The sequence below is a fragment of the Nicotiana tabacum genome, chromosome 7 (genome assembly GCF_000715075.1).
Source record: "Nicotiana tabacum cultivar K326 chromosome 7, ASM71507v2, whole genome shotgun sequence".
In the NCBI taxonomy this organism is placed as follows: domain Eukaryota; kingdom Viridiplantae; phylum Streptophyta; class Magnoliopsida; order Solanales; family Solanaceae; genus Nicotiana; species Nicotiana tabacum.
Genome location: NC_134086.1, coordinates 137,996,040 through 138,017,619, shown reverse-complemented (window position 1 = coordinate 138,017,619; position 21,580 = coordinate 137,996,040). Strand labels below are relative to the sequence as shown.

General features: G+C 38.5%; 1 pseudogene; it reads right to left on the bottom strand.

Moving 5' to 3' along the window:
* Positions 1–1,827: 1,827 nt before the first annotated feature.
* Positions 1,828–20,952, bottom strand: LOC142162320 (putative RNA helicase SDE3; annotated as a pseudogene).
* Positions 20,953–21,580: the final 628 nt, after the last annotated feature.

Genomic DNA, 21,580 nt, shown 5'->3' with positions numbered 1-21,580 from the left:
GGACCATTGCTGTTATATCAAAAATTTTGATGAATCCTATATCATTTTACTGTGGTACGTTGATAATATGCTAATTGCAGGATCTAGCATAAATAAGATCAATTTGGTTAAGCAACAACTGGCGGAGGAGTTTGAAATGAAAGACTTAGGACCAACTAAGCAAATGCTTGGGATGAGGATTAGCAGAAACAGGTCGGAAGGAACCTTAAAGTTGTCTCAAGAAAAGTACATACAGAAGGTACTAAGCAGGTTCAGTCTTCATGATGCAAAGACCAGAAGCACTCCACTCGGAAGCCATCTAAATCTGTCAAAGGACCAATTACCTAAGACAGATGAAGAAAGGAAGTACATGTCCAAAGTTCCATATGCTTCAGCAGTAGGAAGTTTGATGTATGCTATGGTTTGCACTAGACCTGACATAGCCCATGTAGTTGGAGTTGTGAGTAGATACATGTCAGATCCAGGAAAGGAGCATGGGGAAGGTGTAAAGTGGATATTGCGATATCTCAAAGGCACCTCAGGTATGGCACTTTGTTTTAAAAAGAGCAATATTATCTTACAAGGTTTTGCTGATGCAAATTTAGGCGGCGATCTGGATAATCGAAAAAGTATCACGGGCCACGTGTTCACCTTGGGTGGTACTGCTATTAGTTGGATGTCCAGACTTCAGAAAAGTGTTGCTCTATCTACCACTGAAGCAGAGTATATGACAATCTCAGAAGCTGGAAAAGAGATGATTTGGCTTAAGAATTTTCTTAAAGAGCTAGGTAAAGAGCAGGACAATTGTGAGCTTTTCAGCGATAGCCAGAGTGCAATTCATCTTGCCAAGAATCCAGCGTTTCATGCAAGATCGAAGCATATCCAGTTGAGGTATCATCATATCCGAGAGTTGATAAATGATGGAACTCTTTCCCCGCAGAAGATACCAGGATCAAAGAACCCGTCAGATATGTTGACCAAAGTTGTCGGTGTTGACAAACTGAGGTTGTGCGCTGCCTCAGTTAGCCTTCAAGACTGATAGCGTGAAGGCACCACCAGAGAATAGCAATTTTTTTTCTTTCTTGATGTAACATAGGTTTGAGGGGGAGATTGATAGGAGCAAACCTATTGTTGTATGTGAAAGTAGACAAAACAAAAGAAAGAAAAATCAAAAAGAGATGAAAATATGATGTAAGCGTTTACATCGACATTCTTGTGTTGTAAGCACTTACCTCAGCATTCTTATGATGTAAGAGCTTACATTAGTATTCTTATGATGTAAGCTCTTACCTCGGCAGGGCATTCAAATGCCTATAAATAGGGGTCTACATTTTCATTTGTAGATCATCCCAAAACTTCTTCTTTCTCTCTTCAATTAATAAAAAACTATTCTTTGTGTGGCCATGGAGTAAGCAAAAATTTCCGAACCACGTAAATCTTGCCTTGTCTTGTGCAATTTATTGTTTTTCTATCTTAAATATTCTTTTTCTTCTATTAGCTTGACACGCTTCCTAACACCCTCTTCTTAAAGTATAGGTTCGCCTCTGAGTCTAAAAGAGTATAATTCTTGATGTCTCAATCTTTTGATTCTTGCATGTATCTTTATCTTTTCTCGCTTAGTAGTTAAAAGTAGAATCTCTTATTTGCAACATCACCAAATACTTGCACTTCAAAAGTTGAGCATTTCAGAGAAGTCACATTTCGCAGAAATCTAACGATTAGTCTATTGATAAGTTTATATAGTCGATTGAAGTTTTGATATATTAAAGAGCATCCAATTCACCCTCCACTCTTATGATTTTTATCACCAATAACCACCCCTTTTTCTGCAAACTGGTGCAGCTTCAATTAGCTTTGCACTTTAGATGTTGGCTCCTCAACATCTTCAGACAATCTTCTAGGAAGAGGACATCCTTGATAGAAATTGTTATCCTCACAATACCATAAAAGCTTCTGCCAGTAAATGTCCTGCAACAGTAAACAAGCAATACTTTTAAGTTTAGTAATGCTCTGAAGTGAAAAGATTAAAACTTTCCACTGTTGGGATCAAATCATAAGCAGAGATATCATTGCAAGGTCCCTAAAAACATACTGAAGACACTAAGATGTTATCTTCAGTAAAAACATAAAGTCGCGGGTTAACTCTAAAACAAAAGAATTTTCCTTCTTCAAGGATACTCTCAGGGTGTGTTTGGTACGAAGGAAAATATTTTCCGAAAAATATTTTCCAATTTTCCCATATTTGGTTGGCTTAAATATTTTGGAAAACATTTTCCTCCAATTGGAGGAAAATATTTTTCTTATCAAGTGAGGGAAAATATTTTCCAAAACTCCTTCTCAACCTTCCCCATCCTATTCCTCCCTCACCAACCCACCCCAAACCCACCCACCTCCTCTCTCCAAAAAGGATTTTTTTTAAAATTTTAGTTTTTTTTTCGTCACCACCCACCCTGCTATCCCCCGCCAATACCCCCTGCCCCTCCCCCCACCCTCCAAGGAAAAAATATTTTTTTATATATTTTCAGTTTTATTTTTTTATCTTTCGATTTACAGGTTCGAAATTTTACAAGTTCCAAAATTATGAGTTCGTGTATGTGTTTGGAAGTCTACGAGTTTAGAAATTATAAAATTTATGGGTTCGAAAATTCACGGTTCGTAAAAAAGTAAAGCATCACATTAGTTCCTTTGGGTTGTGTCAATTTTTAGAGACTTCGGGAAGGGGTGGGGGGGGGGGGGGGGGGGGGGAGGTGGGAAGGGGAGGAGGAAAGGGAGGGGTGAGGAGAGTTGCATAAAAAATATTTTCTACTCTCTAACCAAACAATAGAAAATATTTTCCACTTACCAACCAAACAAGAGAAAATAAGTGATAAAACCACTCATTTTCCATGAAAATATTTTCTATAATGTAACACAATTCATTCTTCAAGAATCAATTTGACCGAGTTTCAGATCAAGTGTGGGAACATTGAGTGGATCTTATTTATGTGCAGATACTGGACTTAGCTTCATGCAGGAACAAAGATTACTTCCAAACTCCAAGAGAAAATAGTACTCAAGGATGCAGCAATATGGGAATAGTAGGAGAAAGCGAAGTAGCTACTTCATTTTTGGAGTGGGGTGTTAAAGAAGAACATACCTTACAGATTATGTGTGGATTGCCAACAATAATGAACAATGATTTGGGCCGTGTAATTGCAACGTTGAACCTCCTGGGATTACTGACGAAACCAATGGAGTAAGTTCTGTCAAACTCATTGTGCTTGACTGTGGATCGGACAATAGACACAATAATAACATCTCTTTCTTGTCTTAGAAACGGCTCAACACTTCCAACTTTAATATCAAATATCTCTAATGTCTCAAGGACCTTAGATATCTTCAGTACTTGTTGTCGATAGGGGGCTATAAAACCTATATCAGTTTCTTTAACATCTGCACTTGCTGTGAGCTTTTTAATAAGATCAACTACCTTGCTTACTTCTATTATGTTAAACCAGGATGGGTTATTTCCTTCTCTCTCGTCACATCCTTGAATGCCAACAAAGAGTATCCGAAAATCTTCATTGGGAAGAAAGTTGTAGCAATGATTTCTGATACGACTGTAGACACCTGATTTTTGTCCCTCCCCGAGAATTTTCACATTTTTTAGCATAAATATGTAATTTAGGTCTAATATAGCTATTTTTGACTATTTTACTTTATTTCGTTGCAAAAAGAAAAATTACAAAAGTATATATATAAATTTTAGTTTATGTATTTCTCATAAACTTGAAAAAATACAAAAATTGTACTTTATTTTGGTACTTTATATAAATTCGAAAATTACAAAAAATATATAATTCTATTAATGTTTTGTAGTCATTTTAATTTTGAAAAATACAAAAAATATTACTTTATATTTTATCTTTATATAGAAAAATACAAAAAATATTACTTTATATTTTATCTTTATATAAAAAACGAAAATTACAAAAATAGTTTTATCAATGTTTTGGAGCTATTTTAATCTTGAAAAAATATTAAAAAAAAGATATAGTTTTGTTTAAATATTAGTCTTATTTTGGTAGTTACTTTGCTTACATAGGATTAGTCGAACAACGTCGTGTTCTTATTCTCGAGTCCGGGCAAAAGAATAATATTTGGGTTTTAACTTACCTGCTTTTAGGCCTAATTTTCGGACCTAGCCCATAATAATCCGAGTCCACCATGCGTGGGGAACATGGACGGAACACCGTACACGGGGAACCCCACCACGCGTGGGGACACAAACCTTGAACCCCACCACGCGTGGGGCTCATTTTTCTTGGCATGGGGTATCAAATACACGGACTTGGAAATTTTGGAAAGGAGGCTTTTGAAAAACCAACTGGGCACTATTCATCTTCTTCCAAAAAAGAAGAAGAAGAACGAAAAACCAACGGAGAACTTGAAAAATTTGGGAAGGAGAGGAACTGTTCATCTTCTTCATTCTTTGAAGAAGATAGAAAACCTAACGAAACCGGACTGTCCAAAAACTCACGTCCGAAACAGCCCAGCTACCCCATGAAACCACCTGCACCACGACCCTTCCACCCCTGTTAACGACCCCGACGCCATAACCACCACCCTTCGACGAAAAAAAACCAGTCGCTACCAGCCCCTCGTCGTCCAGTCCTCGACCCTACTGTCCAAACCACCTACTGCCTGCAGGTCCAGCCATGAACGACCACCCCTCCTCCTCCTAGCTCCAACAAACCAGTCTGGCACTCCTCCATTGAAGCCGACGACCACAGCTGTTGCTGCTGCGTCGTCACTAGCCATTAATCACTGCCCCCTACTCCCTCACATCCAAAACGCCACCACCAATGTCCGTCGACCACCAGCTTCCCCCCCTCGTTGTCACTGTCCCCCAGCCTACGTCCGAACGCCACCACAAACGACGCCCAGCTCCTGCTGCGTCGTCACTGTCCAAACGATCCCTTCTGCTCCATCTCCTCGTATCAGTCGGACGCGTCGAAAAATACAGCAGCAACCAACAATCTCTGGTCGTTGATAGCTTTGGGTCCGAGCTTTCTGTTTCCATCGAGGTCGTCTCTAGTGCGTCGAGGTCCGGTACGTCGAGGTGTTTGTCCGAGGTTTCGTCATTGTTCCTCGTCGAGTGAGGTCAGGTTCGAGTTCCGTCGGAGGCACTGTTTGTCGTTCTAGGATTGTCGAGGTTCGAAGGTTAGTGTTCTTCGTCCTTTGTTTCATTTCATTCGTTTTGCATATTATGGTTCAAGGCAAATGAGAATATTCGATATTGATGAATGTCAACAATACAATTTTTTGTTGTTGTGTTAAAAATGTTTATTATATGTTTAGTTACTGCATGCTTAAAGTAAATGTGAGCATATGAACGGTTTATGTGTCGTCTTTGTTAAATTTCTTTGTTTTTTTTTTCATTTTTACCATGGATATTATTACCTGTTAGAATCGTTGTTTTTTTTGTTTAACCTCGGACGACTTCATTGGTAGAAAATCGTAGTTGTCTTAAGTTTGCCCTCAAATAATAAAAACGAGACGAGCTTCGCCACGTAAAAAATGTACAAATTGCGGGGCCCTCACAAAAATATATGTATTAAATACTTAGATTCCGGGACGGGCCGTTTAGCAAATTTCATGGCCCTACCCAAAATAAATGATACGCTAGTCGCTTTAGGCGCGCCTTTAATAATTTAATTTTCTTAAACTCGGGTGCACATTTATGTGACCCAAATCCAAATCTCAACGGAATCGAAATGTGTCTCTAATCACGGGTATATTGATTATGGCGTGACCCGAGATGCATTTCCATGACGTTGCAAATTCTTTAATAATAAATGAGACGAGCCTCGACAAACAAATGTACAAGTCGCGAGGCCCTCTAAATGTATGTATTAAAATACTTAGAATTCGAGGACAAGCCGTTTAGCGAATTTTACGGCCTTCCCAAAATAATAACACGATAGTCGCTTTAGGCGCGTGTTTAATAATCTTACCTTCTTAAACTCGGGTGTGCATTTCATGCGACCCAAATCCAAATCCTAAAACATTGAATAAAAATATGTTCCGGATCGCGGTGCATTTCATGTGACGCAAGCCAAAGACATGTTTTAAAACGATGTTCACATTCCTTCAAAAAATAATAATAAAAGCGGTCAAGAGTTTAAAACTTGCACATAGGTTTAACATGTATAAAATCAGATAATCAAGCCAAATATAACAGTTGAGCGACCGTGCTAGAACCACGGAACTCGGGAATGCCTAACACCTTCTCCCGGGTTAACAGAATTCCTTATCCGGATTTCTGGTACGCAGACTGTAATATGGAGTCATTTTTTCCTCGATTCGAGATTAAAATTGGTGACTTGGGACACCCTAAATCTCCCAAGTGGCGACTCTGAAATAAATAAATAAATCCTGTTTCGATTGTCCTTTAATTGGAAAAACTCCCTTGTGCCTCGCGGGTGCGGAAAAAGGAGGTGTGACAGCTCTGGCGACTCCGCTGGGGATAAATGACCCAGAACCACTGGTTCAGGGTTAAGAATTCGAGCTTAGAATAATTGTTATTATTTGGCTTTAATTATTATCTAATTTTGTTACATGTTTTAAACTCAATGTGCTAAATGATGTTTTTACCGCTTTGATATTATTTGAACTGTATATAAACTGTGCCGAAACCCTTCTCTTCTTACCTCCGGGGAGAAGCTCTCTGGTCGAGACTCCCTATTCTGTTAGTGTCATACCTTGAAATAAGAAAGAGGTCGGACAAGTTACAAAGTCGGACGACCCCGCGGGTCCCCGATACGTAGCCCTCTCCTCGGCTCGAGCTGTCCGCTCGGGTAAGCCAGGTCTAGAACAAACACCTAGGTTCTGAACCTAGTATAACAAAGCCACATGCCGGATCCCTAGTAGGAACGTTTATTTGCATCATGTGCATTTGACTTAGGAGACTCAACACAGGGGTTGAGTCCGTCTAGGACAAGCAACCTGAAAATAATAGACCATTTTTTGGCATCTTATGTGCTACATGTTGTACTTATTCAAGGGTGAATTGTTATGTTGATCACGTTTAATAAGAAGGCCGCACGTTTTTCCAGCATGGTCTTATTTTAATCAAAAGCATGGGGAACATTTGTGGAATTCAAGAGTCCTTGGTATTCCATATGTCCCCCACGCTTTACATTTTGGGAAAAGCACATGGGGAACATTTGTGGAATCCAAGAAGTCTTGGAATTCCCTATGTCCCCCATGCTTCATTTTTGGGAAAAGCACAGTGGGAACATTTGTGGAATCCAAGAAGTCTTGGAATTCCCTATGTCCTCCATGCCACATTTTTGAAAAAATACAATAAATATATTTTTAAAAAAATAAATAAATATATATATATATATATATATATATATATATATATATATATATAAAGAGCATGAAAATTCAAAAGATTTTGTATGTTGTCATCATTTTCCATAAATTAGAAAATCGTGAAAAAGAGGAGAAAATAATAGTGTAGAGATATAACTACTTATTTTTAGAAGAAAAAAAAAACCAATGTCCGAATAGTATCGAAACTCTGCCGAAATTTTAAGAAAATGAAAATAAAATGTCTTATTAGTTTGTTATATTAAAAGCAAAGGAAAAATAGAAAAAAAAAAAGCATCATTGTTCTGTCTTGTTTTTTCAGAAATATAGAAAAGAAAATAGTTTGTTTTGCCATTAAATGAAAATGAAAAAAAAAAGTCTGGTTTTTAAATTGTTTTTTTGGTTTGTCTATGAAAATGGTTAAATAAAAATAAAAAGAGTCGGGCGTTGAACGTGATTTATTATCTGTTCCAAAATAAATATATATATAATCCAAAAAAAAAATCAAAAGAAAATTCAAAATTCAAAAAATATTTTTTTTAAGCATTTCTTGTATTAAAGGTAAAAATTCCAAAAAAAAAACATTTTTCTTTTTTCTTTAGAATAAGAAAAACAAATGAAAAAGAAAGGAATGTTTTATGTTTTACGTTAGTTAGTTTGTTTGTTACGAATGAAAAATAATAGTTTGTTTGTTTGCTATAAAAAAAAGGAATAGAAAATGGAAAAGGGTCTTCTCAAAAATAGTTTATTGGCCCGAACTATGCGGGTTTGATTCTCACCGGATGTGAGATACGTAGGCAACCCTCATCGGGTCCAACCCCCATTTTGCTAAAAAAAAGCCAAAAATAAATAAATAACAAAAAATATATGTCAAATTTTAATTTTGGTGATGTTGTTTTGTCATAAATAGCCGAATGTCCCCGAAAGGGACGCCGAAAGGCTGACTTTGCATAAACAGCCACCTTCGGGTCATTTTTTTAAGATTTGGTCCGGTTGACCCACATAGCCTTAAAAACCTTCATCCCCGAGACGTTGAAAGGCCGTATTTGCAAAATTGAGTTTTCTAATTTGGAAAACGATAAAAAGAGTCATGAATAAGTCAGGTGACACTATTTTATCAAGACATAGCCGAATGTTCCCGAAAGGGACGCCGGAAGGCTGACTTTGCATAAACAGCCACCTTTGGGTCATTTTAGGATTTTGATCTAGTTGACCCACTCAGCCTTAAAAATCTTCGTCCCCGAGGCGATGAAGGGTCGTGTTTGCAACACCAGTTTTTTGTAATTTTGAAAAGAAAAAAAACAAAGAGTCAACGGTCAGGTGAATACCGTTTGGATTTTTGGTCAAAATAAGTCGAGCCAGCTTCGGCCGCGTTTTAAACCGTTCTTGCCGAAATAGCCTTAGAGTATCTTTCAATTGTCAAAAGGTTATTTTCGTAAAAGAATAGACAGGTTTGTAAAGTGTCATAAAATAATCCTCCCCGGCCTCAAAATTTATATGAAATTTGGAAGGGGCCACATTTGCAAAAATAACCGTTTGGTTGCATTTGGCAAACGGGGAAAGGAACTCGCTGTCTGTTTTGAGTTTGTAATTCTTTGATTAAAGTATGCGAGTTATTTGATTTTCGAGGCCGTTTGTTGTCTCTTGTCAAAAGTCTGTTAGTATGGTTAGTTTTTAAACTTTTGCAATCAAGTTTGTTTAAATTTGAAAGTTGGAAATTCAAAAAAAAAATGTTTACTTACTGTTTATCTTTTATTGGTACGAACTACGCAAGGTCTGATTCATGCGGGGTCATGATACGTAGGCAATCTCCATAAGATTCGACCATAACGAAAAAAGAGAATGAAAAAAAAAGAAATGAAAAAAGGGAAAAGAAAAGAAAAAAAATGAAAAAAAACCGAAGAAAAATGAAAAAAAAAAGAGAAGAAAAAAAAATCGAAAAAAAGAAAGAAAAAAAAAAGAAAGGATGTTGTTAATAATGGGGACCGACTGAGTCCATTCTAATCTGTTTGTTTTGCAAATAAAGTTAAGGTGGTTGGTTTGTGGTAAGCCAGACAATGACACCTAGAATCCTTTACGAGCATCTCGTGATACACACTCTGCGGGGATCAGGCCTGATAACAGAAACACTCAAATCCTATTGGGTACTTGTTGACAGAGGTTGATGATATTGAAGTTGGCAATGGTCTGGCAATACTGATGCAAAGCTCAGCGGCTAAGACGCCAGTTTCGCTAAAGTGAAAGGACGCTCCGTTCCTTGGTTAACAAGAAAGAAGCATTTGGTGGCTTATTTTGTTGTCATTTTTGTTGTCCAAATTATTAAGGTTGTAACTTGGATTTTGTCCTGTGTCAAACCTTCTTATCTTTCTATTTTTGTCATAGCAGTTTGTTCTAAATTTTGTCCAGTTTGTGTTAGGATTTTATTCTGGTAGTTTTGTTTGTTTTATTATTCAAACCATTTCGCTGATAGTCTAATACAAAGCCAGTCTTTTGTTATTTCCGGTCATCTTTTGTTTAGCCCTTTTATCAGTTTTGTTCGATGCCGATTCTAGGGATATGACGTGCGCACCCAGTTTGGGGCCTAATCTTAAAAGTTAATCATAAAACCCTGGGAAGGTGATCAAAGCATTTAAAAGAAATAAGAATGGTTTGAGATTATTTGGATCCCGAGTCATGTGGAACTGGAGCAAGTTAAACACAAAGAAAACCGTTAAGAAGCAAAGATTCGCCAAATTGGCATGAGGGTCATTCATGATAATGAGGGTCATTCATGATAATGAGGGTGTCGCCCAACGGTGCTTTAGAAATGACAAAGGAAAAATAAAAGGTTTAACATAATTGTCAAGTCCAGCACCATCGGAAGAGACTATAAATCTATGTTCAATTGTGTTGTTTGCACTTGGCATGTTTTGAAGACTGGAATGACGAAGGCATTTTGTTCTGCTACCTAAACACTTTATCCTTCGTTACCCCTTTTGAGCCTTATTTATTTCTCTTTCATACCCCTCGTTCGGAATCAGTAGCAACGACTAGGAGATACGAACATGGAAGATAAATAAGAAAGAGAATAGAAAAACAACAAAAACAAGAAGAAAAAAAACAAGAAGAAAAAAAAAGCAAAAGAAAAGAAAAGAAAGATAAGAAATGAGTGAAAAGAAAGTCACAAGAAAAAAAAAAGAGGAATTAGGAACTACATTTGACCTGATTCCTCAAAGAGGATACGTAGGCGCTTCACGGCTTGGTCATAATTTTGAAAAATGAAAAAAATCAATTAAAATATCCCCAAGCAAGAAAACTGGGGTAGAGGTTGCGTTTGTCGTAAATAAATCTAGTTCCGAAGGTTGTAATTAATAACCCAAAATCGATTCATTTTTGAGCCTTTAATACCCTTTTTTTCTAGCCCTATCCAAAAACCCACATTACGGTCCAAAGAAAGACCTTCTGATCAGTCTTCAAAAGATGTCAAGTCAGACAAATGAGAGTCTCACCGGTGAGCATAACATTCTGTTCCACAGCAGAAAAGACTCTAATCCCCGGCAGAAAGAGTCATACCGGCGGCACTCCAAATCCCCAGCCGGAAAGTGATACAAATGAGAGAGTCTTATCGGTGAAAACCTTCACAGGCACCATAAGGCGATGCAAGCTGAGAGAAAAAAAAACAAAATGAGAGAGACTTGATAGTGAAAACCTTTTGGGCACTACAAGTCGAATAAGATTGAGAATCAGATGGGGAATTGCCAATTGAAGATCTCGAAAGATGATTGACAACGGAAGATAGGCCACATGTGCATGTCATGACCATTAGAGTCGGTATCTTCATTTGATAGGTTTTTATTTATAGTTTCTTTTGTTAAAGAGTCATTTTTTCCTTTGTCCTTTTATTCTGTTCCCTTTTATCTTTTTCCTTTCATAGAAAAATCCCCAATAGAGTCTGTCTGGTCAGAACAAGTGTGAATTGACTTCAAAATATGCCATCAGCTTTCTAATTATGCAAGACCGAATCCGATTAGAACATCCAAATGGTCTAAGTCAGTAAGGAACAAGCGCTAGGCCAATATCAAGAAAGATATCCCCAACAAAAGGGAATTGACAAAAGAATTGACGAATGTCAAGAAGGATATCCTTGCCAAAATCAAAGGTTATAAACCTAAAGGCCAAGGCCCATGAACAGAGTAAGGAAAGCAGTGAGCATGATTTGGCGAAATCCATACTAGACTAAAAGGTCGGGGAAATGCCAGTTTCCGAGCTATGCCACAAAAGAAGAGGGATATCCCCAGCAGAAAGGGATTGTACCCAATAGGAGTATCCCAACCAACCACCGCGTTTTAAATTAATAAATTTTGTTTGATTTGAAACAGGTAAAGGAAATGGCATTGATGACAAAAATGCATGCCACAAGGGATTGTCAAATTGGGGCAGAAAATTTTCATTTCATTTAGAAAATTTTCTGAAAATCAGATACCCATTCGGGGAAGAATAGAGATAACGTCAGTCTCAAGGGAAATGGTCTTAGAACCAGTGTTGCCCCCAACATAATAAGTTTCAAAGGGAGGAAGTTGTCCCCCGGCAAATGGATGAAACTTGGGCTCAGTGAAGCACTATCCCCGGTAGTGTTATCCTCGACAGCGTTATCCCCGGCTGATAACATTTTACCCCCCAACAGGTAAGTAAATAATCCCAACAGTATTATCCCTAGCAGGTTTGAGGAGTCCAACACAAGTTTGGTGAAAATCGGTATCCTCAGCGGTTCCTTTCAGGTTAAGGCAAAACGAGTCTCAAAGGAGTTAGTCTTCAAAGGAAGAAGCTAATAATAATAATAATAATAAATAATAAAAAAAAATAAAAAAATGGGGAAGGTAGAAAGGGAAAACTCATCCCAATCCCCAGCAAGTATTCGAGGTAAGACATTTTCAAGTCTTAAGGATAAGTCGGGTTCATCCGCCCTCAAATAGGATAAGTCGGGTTCATCCGCTCTCAAATAGGATATGTCGGGTTCATCCGCCCTCAAACAGGATATGTCGGGTTCATCCGCCCTCAAATAGGATATGTCGGGTTCATCCGCCCTCAAACAGGATATGTTGGGTTCATCCGCCCTCAAATAGGATATGTCGGGTTCATCCGCCCTCAAATAGGATATGTCGGGTTCATCCGCCCTCAAATAGGATATGTCGGATTCATCCGCCCTCAAACAGGATATGTTGGGTTCATCCGCCCTCAAATAGGATATGCCGGGTTCATCCGCCCTCAAATAGGATATGTTGGGATCATCCGCCCTCAAACAGGATATGTTGGGTTCATCCGCCCTCAAATAGGATATGTTGGGATCATCCGCCCTCAAATAGGATCTTATTTTTAAAGTTATTGTTGAAGACAGGCGCCCACCTGAATAACGAGAGGAATACATTCTGTCTTTTCATTTCTGTTCTAGGTCACCCACCAGTATAATGCGGGGATATCATTTTTCATATCTTTACCACCAGGTGCCCACCTGAATAACGAGAGGAATACTTTCCAGTCTTAGTTTAGACAGGCGCCCACCTGAATAACGAGAGGAATACTTTTTGTCTGTTCATTTCACATTTTAGGCGCCCACCTGTATAACAAGGGAATACATTTCATGTCTTTACCGACAGGCGCCCACCTGAATAACGAGATGAATACTTTTTGTCTGTTCATTTCACATTCCAGGCGCCCACCTGTATAACGAGAGGAATACTTTTTGTCTGTTCATTTCATATTTTAGGCGCCCACTTGTATAACAAGGGAATACATTTCGTGTCTTTACCATTAGGCGCCCACCTGTATAACAAGGGAATACATCTCACGTCTTTACCCATAGGGGAGGCATTTCCTCCTAAGTTTAGTTTTACCCCATAGGAGATGCACTTCCTAAGTTTAGTTCTACCAATAGGAGACACACTTCCTAAGTTTAGATCATTCAGATTATATTTTATTTCAGGAGATGTACTTCCGGAATTGAGATTTCACCCTTAGGAGATGCACTTCTTAGTTTGATTCATTTTAAGTTCGACCATAGGAGACACACTTCCTAGTCTTGTTTATTGAAGTTTTACCTGTAGGAGACGCACTTCCTAATTAAGGTCTTTCGAGTTTTTTTAGGAGACGCACTTCCTAAATTGAGATTTTATTCATAGGAGACGCATTTCCTAGTTTTAGCCACCGAAGTTTTTACCCCTAGGAGACGCACTTCCTAGAGGAAATTTCCCCTTCATTGCATCAGTAATATCAGTGGGTTACGATTTTGCTAACGACTCACAAATCTCCCCAGTGGAAACTGGGTTAGGAAATTTCCTTTGTTTTGTTTGTTTTGGTTGTCAGGGACCCGCCTGTAGAACGGAGGTTGTTATATGTCAAAGAAAAAGAAGTAATCAGGCGTCCACCTGGAAAACAAGGACAAAGAAAGGAAGCAATCAGGCGTCCACCTGGAAAACAAGGACAAAGAAAAGAAGTAATCAGGCGTCCACCTGGAAAACAAGGACAAAGAAAAGAAGTAATCAGGCGTCCACCTGGAAAACAAGGACAAATGAAAGAAGAAACCAGGCGCCCACCTGAATAACGAGAGGAATACTTTTATGTCTTAGTTTAACCAGGCGCCCACCTGTATAACGAGAGGAATACATTTCAGTCTTTAAATTTCATACCAGGCGCCCACCTGTATAACGAGAGGAATACTTTTTCAGTCTTTAAATTTCTTACCAGGCACCCACCTGTATAACGAGAGGAATACTTTTCAGTCTTTAAATTTCTTGCCAGGCGCCCACCTGTATAACGAGAGGAATACTTTTCAGTCTTTAAATTTCTTGTCAGGCGCCCACCTGTATAACGAGAGGAATACTTTTCAGTCTTTACATTTCATGCAGGCGCCCACCTGTATAACGAGAGGAATACTTTTCAGTCTTTACATTTCATAACACGCGCCCACTTGTATAACGAGAGGAATACTTTTCAGTCTTTACATTTCATGTTTCAGGCGCCCACCTGTATAATAAGAGGAATACTTTTTAGTCTTATACTGCAGATTTTGGAAATCAGTAACCCCACCGGAAGGTAGAAGGTTACAACAAGAATCCCCAGCAGGAAACAATAAAAATCCCCAGCACTGGGAAGCAGAAGGCTACAGCTAAAATCCCCAGCATTCAACCAAGTTATAAATAGCAGAAGCTCGCCTCAAGAATGCGAGTCAACATTCTGAGATGGTCAACAAAAGCTGGACACAACAAAAAGAAAAAAAAACAAGAAAAGAAAAAAAAAAGAGAGAGAAATACGGAAGTGGAGAACAAATGTGGTCTACTCAAGAACTAGCGCCTACAACTAGCAAGTATCAAGGTTCAAATCCAAAGTCTGTATGAAGCACCATTCAAGACTCAAGACCAAGTTTCAGAAGACTTAAAGATAGGAATCCTTGTAACTAGTAGCTGATAGGTTTAGTTAGCCTTTTTCAGTTTTCATTTTTGTTGTAATGACAGGACCGCGGACCGGAACCTCAACGGAACGGCACCTCGATCGGCCCTTCACCTCGGTACAATCTACCATCTCTCATTCCCGAACTACACGTGGCCTGATTCCTGTATAACCAAGGATATGTAGGCAGCTCAGATACCAGGGCTCGGTCACATCCCTTTCCTTTCCTCAGTGTAGTCCCTCCAAATAATGGTCAGGTCAAAAACATGTCTAGTCGTTCTTTGTCGGAAAACTTTTCGTGTTTCCAGTCAAAGAGGGGCAGCTGTAGACACCTGATTTTTGACCCTCCCCGAGAATTTTCACATTTTTTAGCATAAATATGTAATTTAGGTCTAATATAGCTATTTTTGACTATTTTACTTTATTTCGTTGCAAAAAGAAAAATTACAAAAATATATATATAAATTTTAGTTTATGTATTTCTCATAAACTTGAAAAAATACAAAAATTGTACTTTATTTTGGTACTTTATATAAATTCGAAAATTACAAAAAATATATAATTCTATTAATGTTTTGTAGTCATTTTAATTTTGAAAAATACAAAAAATATTACTTTATATTTTATCTTTATATAAAAAACAAAAATTACAAAAATAGTTTTATCAATGTTTTGGAGCTATTTTAATCTTGAAAAAATATTAAAAAAAAGATATAGTTTTGTTTAAATATTAGTCTTATTTTGGTAGTTACTTTGCTTACATAGGATTAGTCGAACAACGTCGTGTTCTTATTCTCGAGTCCGGGCAAAAGAATAATATTTGGGTTTTAACTTACCCGCTTTTAGGCTTAATTTTCGGACCTAGCACATAATAATCCGAGTCCATCACGCGTGGGGAACACGGACGGAACACCGTACACGGGGAACCCCACCACACGTGGGGGACACAAACCTTGAACCCCACCACGCGTGGGGCTCATTTTTCTTGGCATGGGGTATCAAATACATGGACTTGGAAATTTTGGAAAGGAGGCTTTTGAAAAACCAACTGGGCACTATTCATCTTCTTCCCAAAAAGAAGAAGAAGAACGAAAAACCAACGGAGAACTTGAAAAATTTGGGAAGGAGAGGAACTGTTCATCTTCTTCATTCTTTGAAGAAGATAGAAAAACCTAACAAAACCGGACTGTCCAAAAACTCACGTCCGAAACAGCCCAGCTACCCCATGAAACCACCTGCACCACGACCCTTCCACCCCCGTTAACGACCCCGACGCCATAACCACCACCCTTCGACGAAAAAAAAACCAGTCGCTACCAGCCCCTCGTCGTCCAGTCCTCGACCCTACTGTCCAAACCACCTACTGCCTGCAGGTCCAGCCATGAACGACCACCCCTCCTCCTCCTAGCTCCAACAAACCAGTCCGGCACTCCTCCATTGAAGCCGACGACCACAGCTGTTGCTGCTGCGTCGTCACTAGCCATTAATCACTGCCCCCTACTCCCTCACATCCAAAACGCCACCACCAATGTCCGTCGACCACCAGCTTCCCCCCCTCGTTGTCACTGTCCCCCAGCCTACGTCCGAACGCCACCACAAACGACGCCCAGCTCCTGCTGCGTCGTCACTGTCCAAACGATCCCTTCTGCTTTATCTCCTCGTATCAGTCGGACGCGTCGAAAAATACAGCAGCAACCAACAATCTCTGGTCGTTGATAGCTTTGGGTCCGAGCTTTCTGTTTCCATCGAGGTCGTCTCTGGTGCATCGAGGTCCGGTACGTTGAGGTGTTTGTCCGAGGTTTCATCATTGTTCCTCGTCGAGTGAGGTCAGGTTCGAGTTCCGTAGGAGGCACTGTTTGTCGTTCTAGGATTGTCGAGGTTCGAAGGTTAGTGTTCTTCGTCCTTTGTTTCATTTCATTCGTTTTGCATATTATGGTTCAAGGCAAATGAGAATATTTGATATTGATGAATGTCAACAATACAATTTTTTGTTGTTGTGTTAAAAATGTTTATTCTATGTTTAGTTACTGCATGCTTAAAGTAAATGTGAGCATATGAACGGTTTGTGTGTCGTCTTTGTTAAATTGCTTTGTTTTTTTTTTCATTTTTACCATGGATATTATTACCTGTTAGAATCGTTGTTTTTTTTGTTTAACCTCGGACGACTTCATTGGTAGAAAATCGTAGTTGTCTTAAGTTTGCCCTCAAATAATAAAAACGAGACGAGCTTCGCCACGTAAAAAATGTACAAATTGCGGGGCCCTCACAAAAATATATGTATTAAATACTTAGATTCCGGGACGGGCCGTTTAGCAAATTTCATGGCCCTACCCAAAATAAATGATACGCTAGTCGCTTTAGGCGCGCCTTTAATAATTTAATTTTCTTAAACTCGGGTGCACATTTATGTGACCCAAATCCAAATCTCAACGGAATCGAAATGTGTCTCTAATCACGGGTATATTGATTATGGCGTGACCCGAGATGCATTTCCATGACGTTGCAAATTCTTTAATAATAAATGAGACGAGCCTCGACAAACAAATGTACAAGTCGCGAGGCCCTCTAAATGTATGTATTAAAATACTTAGAATTCGAGGACAGGTCGTTTAGCGAATTTTACGGCTTTCCCAAAATAATAACACGATAGTCGCTTTAGGCGCGTGTTTAATAATCTTACCTTCTTAAACTCGTGTGCATTTCATGCGACCCAAATCCAAATCCTAAAACATTGAATAAAAATATGTTCCGGATCGCGGGTGTATTTCATGTGACGCAAGCCAAAGACATGTTTTAAAACGATGTTCACATTCCTTCAAAAAATAATAATAAAAGCGGTCAAGAGTTTAAAACTTGCACATAGGTTTAATATGTATAAAATCAGATAATCAAGCCAAATATAACAGTTGAGCGACCGTGCTAGAACCACGGAACTCGGGAATGCCTAACACCTTCTCCCGGGTTAACAGAATTCCTTATCCGGATTTTTGGTACGCAGACTGTAATATGGAGTCATTTTTTCCTCGATTCGAGATTAAAATTGGTGACTTGGGACACCCTAAATCTCCCAAGTGGTGACTCTGAAATAAATAAATAAATCCCGTTTCGATTGTCCTTTAATTGTAAAAACTCCCTTGCGCCTCGCGGGTGCGGAAAAAGGAGGTGTGACAACGACGTATCCTCTTTAGATGCAATAAGCTCTCCACTATAAACTAGCCTGGAGGGGAGGTGTAGAATAGTAGTGTGACATCGATAATTATTAACAAGCTTCGTCATGAAATTTTTATCCCCATTGCTGTAGTGTTCACATGTCATTAGCCTCTCCAAATACGATACTCCTAACCCAAATTTCATTGCATCTTCAGAGTATACAACTGGACCTAATTGCTTAGGATCTCCAGCAAGTACGACTACTGTGTCCTGACGGCAAAGATTAGCTATAGGGACCATAGTTTCTGGTTCTGGTGCTTGGCCAGCTTCATCCAAGAAGATATGGGAGAAGTGTCCAGGTTTAATCCTTTTTGCTAAAAGTAGATATGAACTCATATAGGTAGAGATAATGACCCTATAACACAACAATGCATTGAGTGGAGGACATCTAAAAATGGAGTTCTCAAAATAGCAAAAACGAAGAAAATCATGCTTAACATCTTCATATTGATGACTAGAAGCAGTTAGCCTGAAAACTTCGTTATCTTTCAGTTCAGCAGTTTTATCATTAACAATCTTCTGTAGTATGTGATCTGATGCACTACTGGAAGCTGCACAGGCGAGAATGCATGCATTTTTCCTTCTAGTGTAAAGTTGTAAGATTGCTTCCACTACTGTCATCGTCTTACCCGTACCTGGAGGCCCATGGATCATATAAGGAGGTGCACACTTACAACCAAGAATCATTTCAACAGATAGCAGCTGCTTCTGATTGAAAGATGCAAATGGAACTAAGGGAGTCCCTTTATTCGACCGTTCTATTACTTCTGAAGGAAAGAGAAGATTCAGGTCTAGACCTTCAGCTGCTTGGACAGCTTGGTATAGTCTCCTCATGTTAACTCTGTTGCATGAAAATTGAATGTCATACAAGTTCCTGGGATGATGTTGCATATGAAAGTCCTCACGAAATTTCAAAATAACTTCATCTGTTCTCTCGATACTGAATATATAACCCTGGAAATTATCACTTGTTGTTAGATACTTATATTTTTAGTGGATCGTCCGCTAAGGTATGCTAAATTACATGATAATCCTACTTCGAACTTATTAATTTTTACTTGGTCTCATGTTAGATACAGCAAGTTCAAACCCAACTGTTTGAATGAAGGTTAGAAAAAGGCCCAAAAGATAAGATTTATTTGCAAAGTCGTTTCACCAATGCTGAGAGGCAAGAAAGGTAACATGCCATGTGAGTATAAGTAAAAGTAATTCTCTTAACTGCTTTCCTCCAAATTGCAAGTCAAAGAAACAAAATACATAGAATATGGAAACATAACAATTAAATAATTTTTGACCTCAAAGCATGTTAGTTATGTAAACTTATAATTTGGTCAGAAAGTAAAGCAAGTGTATCAGTAGGCATGTCTGTCTCTATTTGTTTAGTCAACTTATGTGGTTCATATTTGGCATTACTTTGTGAGATTAAAGAAAGATGCCTACTCTCTTGAGTCCTGTTCATTGCATTATTACTCTGTGCTCAAGAAAATATTCGGAGAAGATAATGATATTTGTACTAAGAACATTATCCTAGCAAAGATGTAATCTATTGTTATCCTCTGACAATCCTTGTGTTACTCATTTAAGAGACTAAATCAGAAACTTTATATGCTTCTTTTAGAAATGTGGTTTCTTTGAGTATATTAGCTACAAATGTGAAATCTAGATCCGATTTGAGTCGTTAATATGGTCTTTAAGACGAAACTACGAAAATAATTTGTAAATTTGGCTTAAACTGATTCCTCCAGTAAAGTAACTCATTTTTTCCCTTAAAATTAAAATATAAAGGTTAACCTGATGAGTAGGAGTTGAGTGATTTGGGTCTTCAAAGGAAAATCTGGCAAAAACAATATCTCCATGCACAAGGGATGGCCTTCGCTCAACCAGGGTCTGGGAGTTCAAGAGCCAATAAGCGATTCCTTCTAGTTTTTATTTTGGCATTCAGTGTATCATAGTTTCTCATTTCCTTCTGAAATAAAATAACATACCATTTTTATAAACCACAATACAGATAAACTATCAACCACAACCTAAATAATCAAAGGACCACAATATACTCTCATGCATACTATAGATAGAGACTAATTTTACCTCCAAATGTAGTTCTTCCATGATAAGTAGAGTGCTGAAGTAATCGGCATATTTCTCCCTCTTCAAACCTTCTCGAACAATTTCAGAAATTTTCTTGTTTGTCAATAAGTTTCTAACTTCCTCAGGATTTCAAATTGAGGGAGCATAAAATTGAACCCTTTACTCACCGCTTTAACATTATGTGCAGCAGCCACAGAGAACTCATGGGCAGCTTGTCCGCGTCTTGGAATTCTTGAATATGGTTTCCTGGTAGACAACGACTGAGAAACTTTATCCTCAACCAATAGAAAAACCACGCATTCAATCCTGTCGTCTCCAACATCAAGTTCCACAATAGACGTGTGCAAACCGATTTCCTTAGGTTTGCAAGTTAACCAAATAGTTAGAGGCCGCTGTGGCTGGAGTGTTCTATCATCAAGGGAAAATCCCTCTAAAAACCTTTGAATATAATCTGCATCTGAATCAACTAAAGGGGGTTTAAGTAATATAAAGTGAAAGAATCATCAGGATTTGAACAGAAAATCTTCACTCCCCAAAGTGGCACCGACTCTCTTGTTGTATTCTCCAAAGAAATGGGGTATGAAAATGTTTCTCCTACAAAAACCGATTGAGGCTTTCCACGTACGAAAGGAAATGGATTTGAGATAACAACCGGTTCATCTTCATTTGATTGATAGTTGCATACTGACTCTTCATCCTCAAAATCAATAAAACTAAACTCCTGCTTGTCTCCAGTGATAGAATATCCGTCATCTCCATGGTCCCTCCCAAATTTATCCATCTGTTCAGAAACAAGAGACGATGAACTACTAAAATTTTGAAAGAAAAATCTAGGCAAAAGAAAAAATGGAATGAAACTAAAATCTATCTATTGTTTTACCAAGTTTAAGAGGTTTGAACATTGTCTTTCGCAATGTTAATGAAAACTTGGTAAATACAAGTACAATCATGTTTCCTTATTTCTTCTTCCTCTCTTCTTATCACTCCATTTCTTGCTTTCTCGTGGTAGAAAGCCTATTGATCAAACAACAAGGAGAAAAGGGTACCAAGCATAACAGTGGATCTGTTTTTGGATCCAGTTTCTAACTATATCAAATTAGCTATAATTCAATCCTAAAAATGGGTGTCAACTCAGGAGTTAGGGTCCAGCCTAATCATAAACTATATCAACTAACTAAGCTATGATCTGATAGATACTGAAAAACCAAACTATCTTTTTCCTGCTCAGGGCAGTCCAGTGCACGAAAAATCCCGTGTTTACGCACACCTCCAAGGGGTGTGATGTAGGCAGCCTACCCTAATGCAAGCATCAATGGTTGATTCCACGGCCTGAATCCGTAACCTATAGGTCACATAGAGGTAACTTTACCGTTGCTCCAAGGCTCCCCTTCATCTTTTTCCTGCTCCAATGGAAAAAAAATGTCATGACTGAATTGTTTATCTATCTTACCACTAATCCTGTGCTATCAATTGCATGTTGGCTAAACTAAAGGAAAAACATAGCAATGTCAAATGGTATACA